Below are 7,949 nucleotides of genomic sequence, written 5' to 3' on the forward strand. Positions count from 1 at the left end.
ATATTATACAAACTACAAAAACAAGCCACCCTTAAATTTGATTTTCCCAAAAGCAGGAAAAGGCAATGTTTCTGAATTCACAAGTGCCTTACAAGCATATTCCAGGGAGAAAGGATGGGCGTTACCTGAGAAAGGCACGACACAACAAAACAAATAGCATATTATAATCGAGTGTCTCGACAGAAAAAGGTCCAATACTTACTTTGTAAAAAGCAATGCATACTTATTTCAGATGAGAACACAAAACGCAATGAAGAGTAATGCCGGATTGCATTGTCACATTTTTAACGTGGCATTGACGCATATTTGTCAATGTACACCGACATGTGATTGGCAAAAACTGGGCGGTTTGCTTTAAATTTAAACTTTGATAAATGTGTAGCCATTTAGTCTTGCGGTTGAGTTGCAAAGCTAAAAATGCCAAAAGGTTGCTCCTCTTTTTCTTTTCACTTTTTTTGATGACCACATTTTTCGCTGTGAAATAATATACATTCGGCAGATTGTTCAAATATGTACACTTGGGCCGTTTTCTCGTTCGCACTGTAAAAACATCAATTAATTCGAGGCTAATCTGACATTAAAAGTGGCCTTCCAATAGTTAGGTATTTTGTAGCTATCTAAAACAAGCCCCTACATGAATAGTCCTTTTAAAATTGTAAATTACATGTATATCTCGAGTTTGTTGAAAACAACGAAGTTGTATCGATTTTACTTTTATGTCCCTTTAATTTTTTGAATCTTTCCCTTGAAAGCTATGTTAAATCAAACTTTCGAGAATGTAAAAAATAGTTATATCTCGGTGTAGATAGATGTATATATTATCTATGCATCTATATTTATTATAAACTGAGCCCGAATTTCTGGAATTATAAAAAATAACTGCATCTCGGAGTATATGCGTATATGTTTAAACATATTTAAGTTTTTTTTAACTTAATTTCTGATTGTTCTTATGACAGCTATGTTATATAGTCGATCTGGCTCGTTTCGACTTATATACATCTTAAAATAAACAGAATATTTTTGAAAAATTTCCACTAGTAAATCGGGCAAAGGGCCAGACGGACATGGCTAGATCGACACTTCTGGTGGTGCTGATCAAAAGCTTCTGACCAAAATGATAATACCTATGGGTATAAATAGTAGTAAGTCATGAAATTATTAAAAATAAGTGTTCTAAAAAATTTCGTAGTAAATAGACCATGGATAAGGAACGTGTTGTAGCGTAAGCAGCGAATATAAATTTTCACATATCGCCCCGATACTCAATACGGATTATTTCCTTTATTTAATTTTGTAAACTAGTGACTTAAAGTCATTATGTGTGTAATCCATATTTTTGGACCTTAAATAAAATACGCTCAACCTTGTGGAGCGCTCTGCCTGGTAGCTAACCCTGCAGTAGCCACTGACAACGCAATTGTAGATGAATACAACATCTCTTTATTATGACACTAATTTGTCGAGCCGCAGCGCTTTATGCACCAAAAAGCACTAAAGTGCAACTTCTGCTCACAACAAATTTCGTAATTCAACGGGCCTTTGTCGCCGTAGCTGTTGTTGCCATTGTTAATGCGGCTCCGAAACATTTCCGCACGTGTTGCTTTCAAGGGGGAGAAGCAGCTAACGCGGAAGAGACAAATCTGTCGTTGTTATTATTATGATTGTATATTGTGTAATAAGAAAAGTGTTTCCACTCCACGCGGCGATCCGCCACAGCATGCAGTGTCCTTTGTCCAGGACTCGCCGGGCAATGCTGTGACAACTGTCCGCAGCTGTTGCCCCATCCAGCTTATTGTAATTGTTGTTCAACGAACTTTTCCACTTCCCTGATCCTGGTTCTCCAACTCCGGTGCTGGACTCGGAGTCGTAGTCGGATCTGGACTTTGTTGCCGGATACTTGGATACTGTGCTGCTTTTGTTTTTCTCGTCGCATTGAGAGAGTTGAATTTTGCTTTCTTTGCAGAAGCACCTGCCGAAATTACGCAAGTGTCACTCAAGGGGGAAACAGCAGCGACGGGACAATGACAGGTTTCCGTGAGAACCCTTTCAGCTACCGTAAATATTGCTTTGTTGTCGTTCTCCTTCTTTTTTTCTGACGCCATGCTTGACCCTATTACATTTGCATTCTACTCATTTGCTTCCTTTCCTTTTGCCTCTTCTTACCTTTTCCAGGCACTTTAATGTCACTCCCAAGAGTATTCAAATTACACGTAAGGCATTATCAGAAAAGGAGCCTCTCTATAAAAATGCTCTTAAATAATTTCTTAAAACTTTTGATATGAAAATTATGATTTTATGTTCGTTAAATTTTATTTTTTATTGGGTATACATATTTTAATCACTTTTACTTTTAAACGAATGCACAGATGTCTAAACACAAAAGCTATTTTTTATGCTAAGCTTTTCAAACTATTAAATAAAAAATAAAAATAAATTAATATTATATATGTAAATAAACTTTAACATTATTTAAAAGGCAAATTTAATTTGTATGATAATTTTAAGATCATTTCGAACCATCCTAGACAGCGATATGAAATAGTCGTTCGATTTAATAAAAAACAAGAATTTAAGCAAACTTTAGCAAGCCGAAGTTTATATACCAGCCGCAAGGGAATTACAATGAAGTAAAGTCGATTTTCCGATTAATTTTTTTTATCGTGCCTATATAATAGAACTTCTGAAATATAAGATTATAGATATACATATATCAAGAAACAATGAAGCTATAATTTTATTTCTCATTTTTCCTAGAAGTTTTTTTTCCCGATTGTTGTTATGGGAGCTAAGTAATATATAAACAAACTAGTCTCTCAGTTTTAAAGATATCGAAGTGAACGGCCGGAATCGGCCGACTATATCCTATAGCTGCCATACAACTGATTGATCGGAAATGCCATAACTTTAATGTTTGGAAAGAGAGGAAGTTGGGATTTTCTATGCGTTTTTTTTTGGCCAATCAATCCGACCTATTAAATTTCATAAGGATCGGCCGACTATATGCTATAGCTGCCATATAACTAAACGATTGAAAATGCCATAACTTTGGTGTTTATACCCGTTACTCGTGGAGTAAAAGGGTATATTGTATTCGTGCAAAAGTATGTAACAGGTAGAAGGAAGCGTTTCCGACCCTATAATGTATATATATTCTTGTTCAGGATCACTAGCCGAGTCGATCTAGCCATGTCCATCTGTCCGTCTGTCTGTCCGTATGAACGCTGAGATCTCGGAAACTATAAAAGCTAAAAGATTGGCATTTTGCATGTAGATTTTAGGAGTTCCTACGCAGCGCAAGTTTGTTTCAAAATGGTGCCACGCCCCCTTTGACGCCCACAAGCCACAAGCTGTGGCCACAGTTTTGATGCTATTATGAAAATTTTAATTGATATGTATTTGTTTCGTCAATACCTATCGTTTGGCCTAATAAAAGTTTGCCACGCCCACTCTAACGCCCGAAAACCCATTAAACGCTTAAAGATAAGGGGTAGATGGCGCAATGCAATAGCGCCATCTAACGGATGACTTTGGAACAGCTGGCCAAGGTGCTCAGCAGAGTCAACGTTAATTCTCGATAAGGATTTCTATTAAAGGAAATTGCGATGGTTTTCATTTGTCAATAACGAACTATATCCCAAGAACTATGCAAATCAAATCAAATTAGCCAAATTGGAGGTCTGAGTCAAACAATGGCGTATGTGTGTATGTATGTAAGCATATACATATGTATTTATTTACATTGTACACAGTTGAAATTGCCCGAAATTCCCCAAATTTTATTATACCCTTGCAGAGGTTATTATAATTTCAGTCAAAAGTTTGCAACGCATTGAAGGAGACATTTCCGACCCTATAAAATATATATATTCTTGATCAGCATCACCAGGAGAGTCGATCTAGCCATGTCCGTCCGTTTCTACGCAAACTTGTCCCTCAGTTTTAAAGCTATCTGCTTGAAACTTTCCCAAAAGTTGTCTTTCTATTGCAGGTAGTATATAAGTCGGAACGAGCCGGATCGGGCCACTATATCATATAGCTGCCATATAACTGAACGATTAGAAATGCCATAACTTTGGTGTTTGTTAAGTTAGGAAGGGATTTTCTATGGGTTTTATTTTTGGGCAATCAATCCGACCTACCAAACTTCATAAGGATCGGCCAACTATATCCTATAGCTGCTATATAACTGAACGATTGGAAATGCCATAACTTTGGTGCTTTTAAAGTTAGGAAGTTGGGATTTTTTATGAGTATTAAGAATGCATCATATGAATAATTTTGGAGAATATAATTTACAGAGTATTCTGCAAGGGTATATCAACTTCGGCTCTGCCCGAAGTTAGCTTTCCTTTCTTCTTTTGGTTTGAAAGACCCCGTTGCAAATCAACGGCCTCCACGTGGTGTTCCCTGGGTACCGATTTTAACATAAAAATCGGGAGCTAATTCGAGCGGCGAATAACATACAAGAAGGCATATTTATATTAAGTTGTTTAGCTGAGTAACGGGTATCTAATAGTCGAGGCACTCGACTATAGTGTTCTCTCTTGTTTTAAAGTTCGGAAGTTGGGATTTTTTATGAGTATTAAGAATGCATCATATGAATAATTTTGGAGAAGGAGCAAGGGCACCGCCCGAAGTTAGCTTTTCTTTCTTGTTTTATAAATTTTCGTTAAACATAATTTTAAGTGCCTCCCAAGTGGAAAAAATGTAAAGTTCGCAAATGTTGCTAAAAAAAACTTAAGTTATATATATAAATCTTATTTGTTTACTTCATTTAATCAGGCTTTTTTAACCCCTCTTAGCACTTTTTAATGAATAAAGCTGTGGAATCCGCTGCTAGAATGGCAACCGAATCCGTATTGAGCTTTATCCAGTTCACTGTCATTTAATGCGATTCGATACCGACTGCTTCTCTGCCTTATAGCCTGACTCTGCTAATTGGTCTCTCGCAGCGATCAGTTTTGTAGTGGGTCTGAAAACGAGCAGATTGCCGTAACGGAAGAATAAATTCTTTTAAATCAGCACCAGATAAGAAAAATGGCGAGCAAGGCCAGTGAGTTGTGATCTTTTAATGAACTGATCTTATGAATCCTCTTCCAGCTATCCTGCTACTATTAATGGAACACCTTCTGGTTGCCCAGATCTTCGCGCAGTACAACTTTGATCGTAGGCAATCCCAAAACAACAGACGACAACTATCGCCTTCCTTCAGCTAGGCGCATCCTATTTTCATCCAGAAAATCGCAAAGTCGAACCAGGATAACGTCGTCATCTCTCCCTTCTCCCTGCACGCCCTGCTGGGCATGATCCTTGCGGCATCTTCTGGGGAGACTTTGCGGGAACTGAAGCAAGTCGCGGAGTTCGGCAAGAATCACACTGAGTAGCCCTGGACTTCCAGCGACTGATCAAATTCAAGGATCATCTGCAGGGTGCCGAGCTGACAACAGCGATGAGGGTCTACTACAACCAGCGGCTGGCTGGCATCAATAACAGATTTGAGAAGTTCGCCAAGATCTACTATAACGCCAGCACGGTGCCCGTAGACATGAGCAACGCCGAGGTCACGGACACCAAGATCAACGCCGGGTGGCGGACAGCACTCGGAACAAGATCCAGAACTTGATATCGTCCAAAAGCATTACATCTAATGTGCAGGCCATACTGGTGAACGCCGTATATTTTAAGGGCCGCTGGAAGCACGATTTCTCCATAAGGGCTATGCACCCCGCCGAATTCCACCGCACTGACGGTCAAACTTCCCAGGTGGCCATGATACACAGCGAAGATGTCTACGGCCTGGCCGATCTGCCCGAGCTGGACGCCACCGCCCTGGAACTGGCCTATAAGGACAGTGAAACCAGCATGCTGATCCTGTAGCCCAATAGGAACGATGGATTGGCCGACCATGAGCAAAAGTTGGCCCTACCGGAGTTCGATCTCAACCGGATTGCCCCCCGCCTGCGGCGCCAGAAGGTTGAAGTGCGTTTGCCGAAGTTCCGGATCGAGTTCGAGCAGGACATGATCGAACCCCTAAAGGAGCTGGGTGTCCGCCAGATGTTCTCGCAAAGCTCGCAGGTGATCAACTTGCTCAATCAGCCAGTGCGCGTTGACCAGATCAAGCAGAAGGCCTACATCGATGTGGGCGAGGGGGGAACCGAGGCCGCGGCAGCTTCCTGTAAGATCTCACTCAATTTTCTCCCTGAAATCCATTAACAAATTTCTGTTCTAGATGGGATGGTAATGCATAGATTACTTTCTTACAACCCCACTTTCGTCGCCAACCGGCCGTTCGTTTTTGCCATCCGCACCCCTAGCTCAGTGCTCTTCGTGGGTCACGTGGAGGATCCAGGTCTGAAATAAATAATAAGCTATGTCTACAATCGACAATAGATGGCTTTACTTCCGAAAGGATACAATAAAGTTGTTTCAGAAATTTCATACATGGTAAAGTTGGATTTATATTTACCAAATTTTATAAGGATCGGCCGACTATATCCTATAGCTGCCATATAACTGAACGATTGGAAATGACATAACTTTGGTGTTTTTATACCCGTTACTCGTAGAGTAAAAGGGTATATTGTATTCGTGCAAAAGTATGTAACAGCTAGAAGGAAGCGTTTCCGACCCTATAAAGTATATATATTCTTGATCAGGGTCACTAGCCGAGTCGATATAGCCATGTCCGTCTGTCCGTCTGTCTGTCCGTCTGTCTGTCCGTCTGTCTGTCCGTCTGTCTGTCCGTATGAACGCTGAGATCTCGGAAACTATAAAAGCTAGAAGATTGGCATTTTGCATGCAGATTCTAGGAGTTCCTACGCAGCGCAAGTTTGTTTCAAAAAGGTGCCACGCCCCCTCTAACGACCACAATCGCTTATAAACGATTTTAAAAATTTAAATATTTCGGAAAAGTAAAAATGCAGTTTTATTGTGTTTATCAATAGCTATCGAAATGTAGAAGAAATTTTTCAAATCGGACCATTCGTTAAAAAGTTATGCGTGATCAAAGTTTCTATCTCCATCTCCCTCGCACTCCCTTTACCTAAGTAACGGGTATCTGATAGTCGGGGCACCCGACTATAGCGTTCTCTCTTGTTAAAGTTAGGAAGTTGGGATTTTTTATGAGTATTAAGAATGCATCAATGAACAATTTTGGAGAATATAATTTACAGAGTATTCTGCAAGGGTATATCAACTTCGGCTCCGTCCGAAGTTAGCTTTCCTTTCTTGTTTATTAAATTTTTGGTTTTAGGTAACACTTTGAATTCAATAACGTGATTTTAGGCTAAAAATTCGATATATTAGTTATTATAAAATGAAAAAGAATCAGTAAAAAAACATAACGAGGACGGAAGCTAACTTCGGCAAGCCGAAGTTTTAATACCCTTGCAGACTTTGCCGAAATTGCTAAAACTGAAAAAGGAGCGAAAGGAATAAGGTATACATAAATAAACTAGATTTGCGTCGTTTGATGTCAATTGCTTTTATACTGCAAAAATGTCATATAAAAATAGAAAAAAAGGAATACTTTCGCAGCCTTTAACTATTTTTCTATGCTATAAGAAATAGACATCCGATCGGCAAGCGCTTTTACCCTAATCAAGATATGCGTAAATAAATAAGACTTGGAAAAATTTATGTCAGTAGCTTACACACTACGCGAAAAATTCAGAAAACCAACAAATTTGGACCGATTTCACACTGTTGTTCCTATGGGAGCTGTAGGATATAGACGTCCGATCGTGCTTTTACCCTAATCAAGGTATGCATAAAAAAATACGATTTGGAAAGATTCATGTTAATTGCTTATATACTGTGCGAAATAACCTAAAAATCATTACATTTTAACCGATTTCACCGTATTGTTCCTATGGGAGCTATAGGATATAGACGTCCGATCGCCAAGCGCTTTTACCCTGATCAAGGTATGCATAAAAAAATACGAT

The 7,949-nt window shown here is 39.2% G+C and overlaps 1 pseudogene; it reads left to right on the forward strand.

The window, feature by feature from the left end:
• Nucleotides 1-5,040: 5,040 nt before the first annotated feature.
• Nucleotides 5,041-6,363, forward strand: LOC108039010 (annotated as a pseudogene).
• The last annotated feature ends 1,586 nt before the right edge of the window (nucleotides 6,364-7,949 follow it).

This window comes from Drosophila rhopaloa, unplaced genomic scaffold (assembly GCF_018152115.1).
Source record: "Drosophila rhopaloa isolate 14029-0021.01 unplaced genomic scaffold, ASM1815211v1 contig_69, whole genome shotgun sequence".
Lineage (NCBI taxonomy): Eukaryota > Metazoa > Arthropoda > Insecta > Diptera > Drosophilidae > Drosophila > Drosophila rhopaloa.